General features: G+C 41.1%; 1 protein-coding gene across 2 annotated transcripts in view; it reads left to right on the forward strand.

The window, feature by feature from the left end:
• The first annotated feature begins 4181 nt into the window (after positions 1-4181).
• LOC121622865 (spermatid perinuclear RNA binding protein) overlaps positions 4182-14794 on the forward strand; it is a 74269-nt gene continuing 63656 nt past the window's right edge. The window contains exon 1 of one of the 2 annotated variants that reach the window (XM_041959903.1): positions 4182-4381. The gene's annotated coding sequence lies outside the window, so the exon portion shown is untranslated. The remainder of the gene's footprint in view (positions 4382-14794) is intronic. The other variant, XM_041959904.1, reaches the window with a different exon arrangement.

Raw genomic sequence — 14794 nt, forward strand, 5'->3', positions numbered from 1 at the left:
AGTCTGGAAAACAGAAGTAACTTCCAAGCTTACATGGTGGTTATGATGACAGGTTGTACCAACCTTCATTAAGTGGTGCTTTTCTATCTATCTATCTATCTATCTATCTATAAGCTTGCAAGATGATTCACTGTCAATTTTCGACAGTTGGTGCTGCAACTGTGTCAGATTTTTCATAGTCAATTATAAATGCCCTACGTTGCCCTAAAAAACCCAACATGCTTTTAATTTGGGCCAAAACTGAGTAGGGGGAAAACATAGAGCCATATCACTGCCAACAGCCTGGAGGCCAGTTGAGTGTCTCGGCCTAATCTGCCAGGGCCGATGAAGAAAACTGAAATACGAGCGCAGGGAAGAGAAGAGGCCACATTCATATAGGTGAGCCGCAATGCAGGTACTGACGTGATAATCACAATCTCCGCTCTCGGATTTCTTTTAAGAAAATCGATACCGAACATGGGAAGGCAAACGTTTATGGGGAAACTGAGAGGAAGTTTAAAGGCATTGAATGTTACAGTGAAAACACTGTTCTATTTGCTGTGACCTGGTTCAGTAGAGCAGCATCTGCAACCCACATGAAATCTAAAAATACTCCCGCACCATTGACTGCTACTATGCCGTGGCCTCAGTAGGTAGATGAATAACTGCATGTGTATGGTATGCCTGTGTGCGTGTGTTAAAGTGGGAACGGGGTATGGGCTGTAGACTGAGGTTTGCCGCTGCCTCATTTACAAACCTCTACCACAGATATGCTATTAAAACCTATTTTCAAATATGCTGCAAAGTGTGTTTGTTTATGTGTGTGTGTGTGTGTGTGTATTGGCAGACCAGCGGTCTACATCCAAAGCAGAGAGGCACAAATGACTGTAAATCCAATATATTAATTGCATATGACGGCTGTAAATATTACATTAGACTTATAAAATTCTACCATTGCAATACTGGAATCCTTGTGTACATTATCTTGTGCTTGGGAGCAGGTGGTGTGCAGCATTATGATTCTTTCCAGGAAAAAGAAACAGGTCTTTAGGAAATCAACACTCAGCAGTGTGCTTTTTCTACCATTTCGCCACTAACTTTCATTCACAACTTGCAAATGTACGACTCTCATACAGGAGAGCGGATATTTTCTATGAAGTGTTACAGTAAGTAATGAGATTTTAACATTAAGACAAGACTGGAGACCATTTCGCAATTGGATCACACCAGCCACAACTATCAAGCCCATGAGTACTCAGTAGTGATGCGTGGACTGTGCATCAGATGGTCCTGGCCTCTATGTCATCTACTAATTCCTGATAATGGGCACATCGTCTGGCATAATCCCTTACTTAATGGACACCCTGCAGCCAATCGGAATCGAGTACTCGCCCAGACAGAGGCATATGTGTCTATGTTGTCGGGCTAGGCTTATGGGTTTGTAAATGTGAATATGTCACTCTGTTGGTATGTCATTCAAAAGAGGGCCATGGCAGTCCTTCTGTCATGCTAATGACAGATGTGTGACAGATGTTGCTAATGTTATTAATGTCACAGTAAAGACTGGCTTCATCTACAGATCTGTCATTGATATTATCATGATGTGCAGTAGCAGCAGCACTCAAGTCCAAACTTCAGTATCCACAGAGCCAAATTTGAATGATTTTCTAACCCTTTTCAGTAATTTATAAAATTTAATTCTTAGTTTTCACATAGGCTTGATTTAATCAGGAATTCTCATTGAGATTAAGATCTTATTTACAAGAGGCAAATAGTATGTTACTCAGACATTGAAATGAACTGATTAAAAACATAGGTTATTGATGCAAAAACCTTTTTCCAAAAGGCATTCATGTTGTATCATCTTCATCTGAGATCTGCACAAAAGTATACAATACAAAAACGGTAAGAGAAATCTATCAGTTTGTGTGCTGTTTACATGACAATTGGATTTAAGGCGTAAAACGTTTTTATTTTAAAAAATCCCCTTCAGTCTTAATAAATGCTACTCAAGAATCACATGTAGTTTTACTCAGTCTCACTAGAGCAATCATTCGGTACTTTGCCTTCAGACTTTACACAGGACACCTTGTATAAGCATAAGAAGGGATGTGGCAGAAGGCACCAACACTCAGTTTACTTTATCTTTCAAGTAAAAGAATCTAACCCGTGGGTTACAGTAGTCAAATCCCGCTTACTGTAAGTATTGTAAGTGTGTAATTCCCCATTATCTTATCATGCTGGCATAGATATGCTGATAAGATTCTTGCACATAAGAAAACAACCAATAATCTGACAGTAGTCCAATTATCCAGCGATGCTTTGATCTGATTGTGTTCATAGTATGGTCTATACTTTTCGTAATTTATCGGATCACTATCTATCATGAACCCAGAGGATATTTAGCTATTAGATTGTTACAAATTCTATATGATATCGTTTGTGGACGTAATATCGTCTCCTCTCTCGGAAACACTCCCACATAAAGGCACACCGAGGTGGGGGGCGATCCATATCATGCATGAAGTGCCCTGCACCAATCTGCTTTCTGTCTTTCTCTCCCCCCCTGCGCCGTCGGACCGTTCACCGTACAGGTACGAGCGAGCAGCGGCTCGAGCCGCTCCGCCAATTAGGAGCACCGAGCGTGACCACGTGAACAAATCCCGTTGTCTAAATTCCCGTTCAGCTCGGAGTGAGCGGCAGCGCTGAAAGCCACATTGAGTGGGAAGTAATAACGGCAGGCTGAGCGGGAGCGGCGTGCAGGTAAATTTCTTTTTTTTTCCTCCCTGGCTATGCACTTTTTCTGCCCTCGCCCCCTCCCGGCGGCTCTGCTGGGATGGTGGCCTATGCGGTTCAGATGCGGGGCTCTGGGACAGGATGTTTGGGATCCAATTTGCCGTCTCTTGCCGTTGATTCTCTGCTCTCCTCCGATCCGCGGACAGGACAAACAGCATCATCGGGCTGGTTGCTCTGCACCGTCTGCGCATTGAAACTCCGCCACCCCGCTCCTCCCTCCCACCTTCTCTCTCCCTCTCTCGCCCCCCTGTCTCTCGCAGGCACATGAGGCTATTGATAGTTGACAGAAGCCTTGTAATCCCTGACTGAGCTGGCTGAGCGGCCACAGCCATTTGCGAAACGAGAATGTTGATTGAACTTTATTTTGCTTCGAGATTTGTTGTAATTGGTAGGGCCCACATAGATTGACGCCGTGCAGAGAGAGAGGCGTCTTTTGGTGCTGCATGCAACCAGGCAAGCGGAGGCAAGCTTTTATTGCTGAATTATTTATAAGGCTGTCTGGGAGAGAGCAATGCTTCTCTTGGATGGAGAGGGAGTCATAGTCAAGATATACTCCCAGGCTCTGTGTAATCGTGATTTCTCTCCACTCTAACTTAAATGTAGCCAAGGCTACTGAATCTGTCTTTACTTTGTCCAGTTCAAGATACAGTCAAATACTTTGTGCTTCTTTTTATTGTTTCAGGGAACAAGTAAAACTAAGTGCTGACACGTTTAGTCAAAATGTGTAATTCAGTCGACCGACGGAAAATTCATTTGGTAACCAACTGATTCCCATTAACCAATAATTTAAGTCATTAACTCGTCAATCAAGTAAAAACGACAGAAAATAAGCTTCTCAAGTGTGAGAAATTGCTGATTTTAACTGATATATGTCACTGTAGCGTGTATACCATTGAGTTTTGGACAGGTAGTTGGACAAAATAAGCAATTTGAAGACGTCACCATGGACTCCGGGAACTTGTCTTGGCCATGTTTCAATATCCTGTGACATATTATAGCCTCGATTTAACGATTGATCGATTGATCCGAAAAACATCGACAGATTAATAAATGTTGACAATAATCAATAGTTGTAGTCCCAAATGAATTGATTTAGCTGCGCTGCGGCATGTAAATAACAGACCAATTAGTTGCTGCTCTTTAGTTTGGCTTTTTTCCCCTCTACAGCCCTGTTAGTGTTGTCTACAGATTGGAGGTTGTGTGTGCCTCCTCAGATAAAAATATACAAATAAATAAATAAATAAATGCAGCGTATTTGCCCTGCTGTGTTTCTGCCTTTCTACAACCCTACTCCACCGGAATGAATCGACCCCGTCCGCGCCTGCGCACTGCCGCCGCCATTCAATCTGTAGGGATTTCTCCCCGTTTCTCTCGTCTCGTGCGAGAGAAGCGAAAGCGGCACCAGCAGGCGGCTCCGGGCTCGCGCTCGCTGTCCCAGTTGCCAAGGCACCAGTAGTCTGTGACTTGTCGTTGCGGCTGGACGTTGACAGCTCAGATCGGCTCTCTCGTTTGTCGGACTGAGCTCGGATTTTTTTTGTTTTTTGCCTCTTTGGATTTGTATGTTTTGGTGGGAGTGACGGACCATCAACAGCTTGTTACTAACACCGTAAGTTGGTTGATATTTTCTTTCTAGCCGTGTTTTCCCCCCTTGAAATGTACACGGCTTTACTCGCATGTTCAGCGCTGTCATCCCGAGACAGAAAATTCATCGAGCAGGAGTTGTGGCTGATTTCTTTTCGGGTCTCTCGCCTGCTCTTGCTCGGCAGAGGCTGAAGTTTTTATCCCCCGTCTTTCTTTTTTATCGTTTCGTTCTCTGTTTACCCGTCCTTGTTTTCGCTTTTGTCCATTCCCCGTGGACAAAAAGAGGAACTTTACACGCGATGAAACGTTAACTTTCTTACCGTCGTGACGGTGTTCTCGGTTAGTGTTCGCGGAAGATGTTTTGGTGTGAACCTGAATAATCCTGCGAAGAGCAGCCGAGGATGTTGACCCGAGGTGGCGGTTTGACTGGAGATCATCTTTTATAGCAGGTGTCTGATAGCCTACTTCCGCAGTGTGCTGCTTTCGATCGTTTATCCGATGTTCAACCCATTCAAGTCTTTTAAACTTAAACATTTCCTCCAGTTCTTGCCTGTTTATTGGACATCCTGCTATTTGATCTATGACAGGTGTTTATCTAGTATTACCAACTATTGTTGTGGTTTCGCTACTTGTTTCTTTTTCCCTTTTTCTGAACGTTCACGAGGCACTGTTTTAGAGAAGCGAGAAAAGTGAGTTATTGAAGCGTTGTGTTTCATAATTGAGGTTATTTCCTTAAACAAAATACCTTCTCTGTTTTGTGTGTGACTGTTTCGCCCTGTGTGCGTGCATATATTCAAGTGAATGAAAGACAAATGCTGAACTGCTCCCTCTTTTTGCTGAACCAGCTCGTTGGCATACCTAATCCTGCTGAGGTGAACGTAAATTAACACCTGATTTCTCTGTCTTACAACAACTAGAAAGGCCAAAACAGGCCTGTCGGCTTGTCAGTGTACAAAGGTCCTCACTCCTGCCTGTACAGTGTGAAGAACTTTTCAAACAATAACTCTTGGGTGCTTGCAGGCTTAGCAGCATTTCTCACATTTTAATGTGTGGACTGGTCTCCCTACCTGTGGGCTAGCTCTCCACCCACAGTCAACCTGCATTGCAAATTATTTGTATGTTATGGTTTGTGTTTCACAATATGTTTTTTTTTTTATTTTTTCCCACTGTTAGTACTTGTTTTATGTTGGTAATGCTCCTTTTTTCTTACTGTGAAATGTTGTACTGTCTTAATTTGTTTTTTCTTATGTATATGGGACTGCGGATGGAAATTAGCGTTAAGCTACAGTCCGGCATCTTTACATGTTTTAATATGTTCATCAATATGCACTGTCCCATTCAAATAAACAAACAAACAAACAAATAAATAAATAGGACGGTTTTATTTCTGTATTGATCAACTGACTAATTTAGCTGTAATTCGGTCTCTGCTGCGGTCATGTGGTTCTCATTGGTGTGCGCTGGTTTCGGTGGTTTACTATCAGTTCTTTGTGCCTGGTGGTCTCCAGGCTTGACTAATGGCCTGTTGCCTTTGGGTTATTTTTGTTTGCTCCACCCTGCTCCACCCTGTTTCATGTACAGCAGGTTTCCCCGCTAACACCCTCAGCAACACCTGGCCTGCTTGGATAGAAATGTGGCGTGTCTTTGTTTTAATGCCTAGCCCCTGCTTCACTTGCCTAGATAGAGTTGATTTATAGAGTGGAAACACATACTTCCTCAGTAGTTGCTTGCTTCAGCCATATAATGCTCCTCTTGTGCTGCGTACAGTGGTCTTTGTGACTGTGTAGGGGAGATGAGATATGGGCTCAGTACATCCTTGCTTTTGGTAGATTGTCAGTGATTTTACATTCGTGCCACCTGTGTGTGCATTTATGTCTCTTTTGTGCGATGGAGTGTACTGGACAAATATCCAGCGGCAGCCTTTCAAAGTGAGCAGAGTACCAAGGGTAGGGCATGTTGAAAGTGTGTGTGTGTGTGTACCTGTGTGGTTGAGTGTGTATGCTTCAGGCCCCCATGAGCACTTTCACAGACTCTTTCTCGTAAGCATTGACTTGGCAGTGAACTCTCTATCACTATCGATGAGATAAGAGGATGAAAAGGAAGGCGAACAAGCTGGTATTACGGTGCACAATCAGTCTCTGTCTCTTTCCGTGTCTTTCCATGAGCATTGTTTTCTCTTGGTATCACTTTTGTTTTTCTGCTCATTTCTTTTGGCGAATCTTCTTCTATTGACATTGATTTTGGCTCTTCGACATTTCGATGTCTTTTGTGGTTTACTATTTCTCGCCCTATTCATTTCTTGGGTTCTTTTTTTTCTGATTTCCTTCATCATTTTGCTTGACATCTCTGGCCATTCATTGAATGTGTTTGTCTTCTTACATTCAGAAATAAGACATAGATTTTGGTCTTTTACTTCGTGTATTGTTTACTTATGTTTACTTTATTATTGGTATGAAAAATTAGACATTCAGTTACACACATGTAAAAATGAAAAGGGTGGCATGGTAAATTCAAGACTCATTTCCATTGTCCTTGTTAAATCAACATTCCTAAATCAAAGTACCATAAAAGCATAATCGATCAGACGTTTTCTCTGTGAAATAGGGCTTTTTACCATTATGTATTTATCTTTTTGATTTTCCTAGTGTCAAACAAGTAATTAAAGCACTAACAATGGATTTGTAAATTGATTTAATTTCCACAAATGGAATTTACTTGGGCCCAGATTAAGGACACATATAGGCACACATAGGCACACATACACAACACATACAACAAAAAATTAAAATGCCTAATCTCTCTGTCCTTTTTCAGGCTAAAGTTTGTCCTCCTTCCGTTGTGTACCTGCTGTCACCTCTGTATATCTTCAGCTCTTTTTTCTGCAAATCCATCCCTGTGTAAGTGTCTGTTTTATGTACGCCTGGGAGCAACATCGCGGTCCCTCTTCTGCTTGGGCTCTGGTTAGTTTTATGTTATGTTCTTGGTTTAAACAGTTTAGAATCTCAGTAGCACACACTCAGTAGCAGAGGACACACAGCAACGTCATGGGCTGTCTCTTTCTCCTGCCACTGCCTCTGCAGCATGTGTGTATTCTGGTGCCCAGTGCCTGTCAGCGAAACAGGAGTCTGCCCACCAGTTCTCAGATTCTAGCATACAGCAGCACATTTAGAGTCTCATCTGGCAAGGAAATGTAGCACTAATCCAATTGGCTGGAGCTTTAGTAAAAGCTTTTCTAATTGGCCGATATGGAAGCTGGCTGCCAAGGTTCCAGTAAGCACAACAGGGAGTTGGGGAGAGTCCCAGTGGTGCTGTGGTGCAGAAGAGACCGAACAAAGGGCAGATAGCAGAGAGTGTGCTACTGTTTTGAATATTCCTCCACATGGCTATGATAAAGGACCCATCTGCACCCTGCTGACTCAGCTCCATCCAGATGACCATATCTCATTTTTAACTGTGCCGTTTGCTAAGCACACATGCAAATGCACACACGTATGCATGCAAACGCACTCCCCTGCATTCCATCTGCAGGAACAGGAATGGCTTTCGTCACACAAACATGTCTAAGGAAACATCTTCCCAACTGGCTAAGGAACAAAGCCATTAACACAGGGATATTGGCTGTGTGCGTGTGTGTGTGCGTGTGTGTGTGTGTGTGTGTGTTACAAGCGGAAGAGGGGTTCTTTTTAGAGAAAAAAAAAAAATGCTGCGACCAACAGCCAGTGCAGCCGTTCCTGTTTCCTTTCACCTCAGTGTGGAATCCAGGAATAGCTCAGAGTGACAGAGACAAGAGATGATAGAGAGGGATAGACATGCTGTACGGTGAGAGAGAAAGAGAAACAAAGACAGACAGAGAGACAGACAGAGGCAGAGACTGTGAGAGATGGCCATGTAAGGTTTCCTGCACCACAGCTTGCACCACTCCACACAAACAGTGAACCTGAAATGAACTGTTGACGATTTGGTTTCTCAAGTCACTGCTATCTTGACCTTTGGCTATGTGTGGCTGCCTGACAGTGGAACAAAGGCCACCTTCACCATAAGCATTAGGGAACTTTACAGAAATAAAGTGAGTTTCTCCAGAGGATCATAGGCTTGTTTTGTTTGCATTCACTTTTATGTATTCATATATACTGTATGTGACTATCTATGAATTATCAAAGCACATTTTTTTCATTGAAAAGTTGAAACAAGTTACTAGTTACTCTAGCTTGTTATTCAGATATCCTTGTAATTAAGTTTGGTTAAACCATTTGTTATATATATTTGATGCTCTTAGTACTTTACAGCACTCATAATTTACAAGAGCCCAAGCTTCCCTTTTCTGCGTGGTCATTTCAATTTTTAACACTTGGACAAGAGTGCTGTTATACATCGCTATGGAGAACTAGCTTGTAATGAAATCTATTATTTGGATTCTCTTTTCAGTAACCAGTCTTGGTAGCATCTCAATGACACTTGAGTTATTGCAGCTGTTGCACACAACACACACACACATACACACACACACACACCAAAAAAAACCTCAGCACTCATTTAGCTTAATGTAAAAGGTCAATTGTGAAATTAATGTAGAGTTAATACGAAGTTGTTCATCATACTTTGTTTTCTCAGACTGAGTTTGGTGTGTCTTTAATTAGTGAGGCCAGTGAAGAACAAATGACATGCAGCAGAGTGTGTTTATCATCTTTGCTTTGCACAAAGAATTGAAAATCAAATATTGACATTTTTTGTCGCAAGGGAAAATGCTCCAGATGGCATTGTAAACCACTTGATGTTGGTTTACGCAGCATCCCTGTTCTACAAAGTGACATCAAGCTCAAAGAATTCTGACCCTGAAGGAGAATTCATTCAGTCCTTCAGTAGACGTACATGCAGATACATGCACATCTTAATTTTTTGATTGTTGTAATTATAAATTGAAAAACATCATAACCAGGAAAGGGATCTTATTGCCACATGAAGTCTTTCATAATCACATACATGAGCAGGATGAGTGTAAACATGTTCTTTTCATTGACTGACGTGTGTATGACCAATATTATTTCCAATAGAATTTTGACAAATTCTGAGCCACATGTTGCTCAACTATTTGATTGTCACTGCACTACAGTGTCATTGGGTGAAGGCCATATTTGTCGAGGGAAGCTTTCAGAAGCCCACTTTTCTGCATATTCCGTTTCATTTGCTGATGTGATAATGGATTTACCAGGAAAGGGGTTGTTTTGATGGACGTGTGGGCGAAGAGAGTTAAGAATGTGCCTTTTTATTGCATTGGTAGGTTTGTTAGAGTGCAGTCAACAATGCCACAACAGTTATTTCTCTACTCATTTCTGTCAGTTTAACATGTTGTTAATACCATATCTTTAAAATTAAGGATGAGGTAATACAAGTATGAGGTTAGACAGTGTAGAACAAGATTGGAGAGTAGATGGAGTGGGTGTTGACACACAGGAGGAAAGCGGATAAGGTGTAGATGGGATTAAGAAGTGGCGCAGTGGAGGTTATCCTGACAGCTCCAGCTCTCAGGAGCCAGCCAAATATTTATATCCCTGGTTCATTTTCAGTTTATGATCTTTGCTGCTATCCTGTCTCTTCTTTCTGCCGTAAATCTCAGCTTTGTACTGCATTATCTCATACAAAGGAAACTTGGAGTTACATGCTCACCAATAGCCTGATTACTGTGAATACCTATATGAAGGTAACAGCTTGATGAAAGGTGCATTATGTAATATATGTACAAGAATTGCAGTAAAAAAAAACTAAAATTATCAACAGTGTGAAAAAGTTCTGATGGTATGTCAAAGGCATCTTTGTAAAGTGTTGCAGAGATAACTACTGCAGTTTGCGTGCTAACCAGCTTGCTCCTGCCCACCCTGTCTCATAATACTCCACTTTGTACCTCAAGAGGAAGAAAATTCACTCCATTAGCAAATTTACTATGTTTCACAAGCTCTCTTAATTTTTGAAAGTATAATAAATTAAGAAGTAAACAAATAACCATTCAGAATGCCAAGAAGGGAAATATTTTAATGCACATTTTCCAAATTAAGCAGAAGAATACAAGTGTATACCTTCTGAATCCAAGTTTCTATCTTTTACCAAATGAAGACAAGCTTAATTCCCCAACACATCATAAAACACACACTTCATTCAAACTCAGTAGAAACAAAAAAAAAAAAAAACCCCACCGAAACCATCTTGATTCGTCTTTGCTCTGTTCCAACCATCACCAACTCCGGTTTGATTGAAATAACCCCGTAAATATTCTCCCTGAGCCTGGTTCCTTTGCCCACGATATAAACACCAGCGATCCTGCAGTGCTCCCAGTCTGGGCAGGCTCAAGTCAGCTAATAGGGCCACTAGCTTCACAGCTAACTGTAGCTAGTAGCCATAGATAGCTACAGCAAAGAGTATACTGAGCAGCAGTTAGCGACTACTCTGGTGATATGCTGTCCCCATTTTTTTTTTAAGCAACCCTCGACAAGTGTACAATTCTTACATATTGCACCTTCAAGGCATTTACATGGTTTATAAGTCAAGTTACCCAACAACCCATGATGAAAGTCCATTTTATCATTTTTTATACACTGATTTTGGATTTTGCCTTCAATACAATCTCTGTTACTCGTGGTAGGAAATAAATCCACTTCCTCTATTGCACCCAATGTTTTAACCGCTGCTAACCTACTGTTGTCCACCTTTGTGTACTTTCAATCTTAAAAAAAGAAACAAGCCTAAGCAGTTTAAATGCCATATGTAGTTCCAAGATGAAGTATTACTACACCCTCAATGTCAGTATGATAACCTTGTTGAGATATTTCTTGCATTATTATTAAATTTTCAGAATATTGCACCTCTCTGGCTTTAACAACTACTGGAGGAGTGAATGGATTGGGTGAAGAGAATGTCTTCTGCAACAGCTTGACAGTTTGATATGTGAGGTCCATCTGCTCTATCACTCAGCTACTGTGGCTCACTGAGTGTCACCTCTCTGCTCTGCCTAGTACACACACACACACACACACACACACACACACACACACACACACACACTGACACACTGACATCAACATGTAACACATACAGCATACACATGTTGATAACCCATTTACACAGACCCCAACCAAACTTGAAGCTCTCTCTCTCTCTCTCTCTCTCTCTATCTCACACACAGACACACATACACACACACACACACACACACACACACATTCACAACCCTCCCCTTTCCCTGTCTTCTAATGTCCCAGCTCTACTTACTGTGTCAAAAAGAGCTTAGATCAGGGAAACTATAGCTTGCCCTCATTGGGACTTCCTGGAAGATCAGGCTATTTATTCAAACCAAGCAGACCATGTTTGGACTATGACTGGCAGGTTGCCAATTTGAACCCCAGTATGGTTTAACAAATATGGTTGACAAGGTGCCATAGAGCAAGGCAGTCACCTCCATTTGCTTTAACAAGCTATGCAGCAATGCTTTTAGAATTTTGTAGTATAAGTAGTTATTGTATGACAATGTGTGTCTGTGATGTGTGTGTGTGTGTGATATGTTGCACTGGAATTTATTTTTAAAAAGTGAGAATAAATGAGAAAAATCAAATCAGCCTGCCTTAACTAAAGGACTTACAGCAAATTGTATTTGTAACAGTTTACACAAAGTGAAAGGCTGTTTGTTCATCACAGTGTGATGTGCTGTGTTTATGAGCTTCATCTGTCTCCATTAAGTCTCCATTCATTTTTCTGATTAATACATTAGACAGAGCAGATGAAGGGTTGTTGGCTACCCTCTTTGTTATCAAACATGAAAAATACTGCCAGATCTTGTTGTAGGTTTGTTGTATCTCTGTCTGTTGTGTTTGTGGCAGTTGTTAGTGCCTTGAAAAACATAATCCAGCTCAATCTGCCTTAATCAGCAATTGACAACAAACCGTGCTGAACACTGCATGGATCAAGTTGTTATTTTCAATCCAAAGAAGCACTTGAATCCACAATGTAGATGCTGTATGAGGTAGCCTCCCTAGCACCATTTATCGTTTGTCTTGCTTTGCTTCACTTCACAAAAAATAACAAAGGAAGATGACAAGCTAGTCACAAAAGAGAGAGGCAGAGTTGAAGATTATCAAAAGGTAAAAAATTTGCCAGTCAGAACTTCCTCTTTTGACTGACATACAACTCATACATTATGTGCACGAGTGTGAGGTTGAGAAGTGCTGAAATACAGCATGCCTGGTCACACACTGAGCCTTAAAAATACCAGTTGAATTGCATGTCTAAAGAAATGAGGAAAAATGATATTAAACTTAAAGGAAATGAAAAAAAGGGAAAAAAGGCAAATATGTCCTTGATACTTTTGCTTTCTGTGTGGGCATACAGTCTGTGTGCCTGCAAGCAATATTTTCTCTGTACTGCGATGACCCACTGACCAGCGTTAACAGATTAATTGCCGCTTTCATGTTAAGCTGTGGCGTATCACCCGTAATTGGTAATGGAGATTATTAATGTGATGCTGTGTGGATCCCTGTATGTGTGTGCTTGGGTTGTGTGAGATTTCTTTATCTGATTAGGAAGTTTGTCTAGTACACACTAGTGCAAACTGACATGCGCAGCAGTGGAAGAGGATCGCAAGCAGTATGCATGTTATTGACTAAAAGTCATATTGAATATTGCAATGCCAATGCTGTTCAATGTGATCATTGTTTTTAGAACTGAAATGATTTGTTGTTGATTAGACAGTTGACATAAATTTAGTGGATGACAGTTTTGATAGCTGATTAACAGTTTAAGTGCATTAGAAAGTACAAATACCAATCAATACAGCTGTTACCGCTTCTCAAATGTTAGGATTGTAAATATCCTTCTTTTCTGGATTGCACAAAAAAGTAATTTGAAGACATCACTCTGGGCTCTGATAGCTTACAGTAAGGCACTTGTTTTTATTACCTCTGCCAAAAGGTCATGTTTTCAGGTCGGTTTGTTTGTTTGTCAGCAGGGTTGAAAATGTACTGGCCTGATTTTTATGAAACTTGGAGGAGCGTGGGCCAAGGAAGAACCCATTAAAGTGGAAAGTTAGAGTGGATCCGGATCACAGGGCGGATACACACATTATTTTGCACTTTCGCTAACGTTGTGATAGATGGTGGGAAAGTTCAGTGGTGACCAAATGTGGCCAATTGTAGAAATACGAGGACTCCATATACGAGTATTTCAAACCAAATTCACAGGTACCAGTTATGGTGTCATGGGAGAGCTGGTGCAAATTTAACATTTAACACACAATTGTAACAATGCTTTTTTCTGGTTTTCACAAATGTATGTTAAGTTTCTAGTTTTTTATGTTTGTAGACTAAATGGTTGATAAACCACTAAAACACGTGCTATTATATATATAACCTTGTTGACCTCGTCTAATTTAATTACTTAATAAAGTCAGTCAATCACATTTGACCTGCATGTCAACAATGAGCGGAAACAACATGCAAAAAGCTACAGATGTTATCTTTAAATAGGGTCAAAAATCAAAATCAAAATACCATGCACACTATCAGTGACAGTAAAATGATAAAATCATGTGCCGGTAAGACTGGTACGTGTAACTATGAGACTTCATGGACATATGTAGAATCAAAGATATTACAGTACAGTAGACGCACACACTTGTGTCATATGCCTCAGGGCTACTGGGGTGTATCCACCCGTGTTTGTTGTGCTTGCTAAGAGCGTAGGGATAAAAAGCAGAGGATACAACAGAGCAGCACACACATGCCTGTGAGCAGACACATAGCACTTGCAGGGAAGCTTCATCAGATTTCTCCTGAGATCTTTTGGAGGCACATCATCGTCTCACTCCATCACACACATCAGAGTCAGCCTGACTTGCATACGCACACAGCCACCACTCAGCCAGCTGCCTTTGTGCCTGCATGTGTATGTGTGTGAGATGCGGTGTAAGGAAAACCTTGGACAGGGGAGCGAGAGATGTTTATCTGTGCAAAAATGTTTGTGTCTTCACTGGTTTTGCTTGAATTAAGAAGCCATCTCACTCCGTTTGTTCTAGCTCTACAAAATGTTTTTCACTTATAGCATACAGCTTATTGTGTGTTGTGGTATGAAACATGAGCACACACACAGGACACAAAACAGGATCAAAGAGTACATATCCTCTGGTGGATGTTAATTAGAATCATGTACCTTTCTCCAGCGTGTATCATATAATTGTCCATTACATGACTCTATCATTTGCACCATGTGTTTGTTAGTCTACTTGTATGCTAACCAGCATACGGCATTAGCTACATTTCTAACAATGCAATGAACCGGTGCATGTGTCTCAATATTTTGCACTTATCCGTGGGCTTTAAGTGTAGGAGGGAAGAGTAAGAGCCACATGAATACCATGTTAAACATAAATAACTAAAGAATGATATAAAGATAATATTGA

The sequence above is a fragment of the Chelmon rostratus genome, chromosome 19 (assembly GCF_017976325.1).
Source record: "Chelmon rostratus isolate fCheRos1 chromosome 19, fCheRos1.pri, whole genome shotgun sequence".
Taxonomy (NCBI): domain Eukaryota; kingdom Metazoa; phylum Chordata; class Actinopteri; order Chaetodontiformes; family Chaetodontidae; genus Chelmon; species Chelmon rostratus.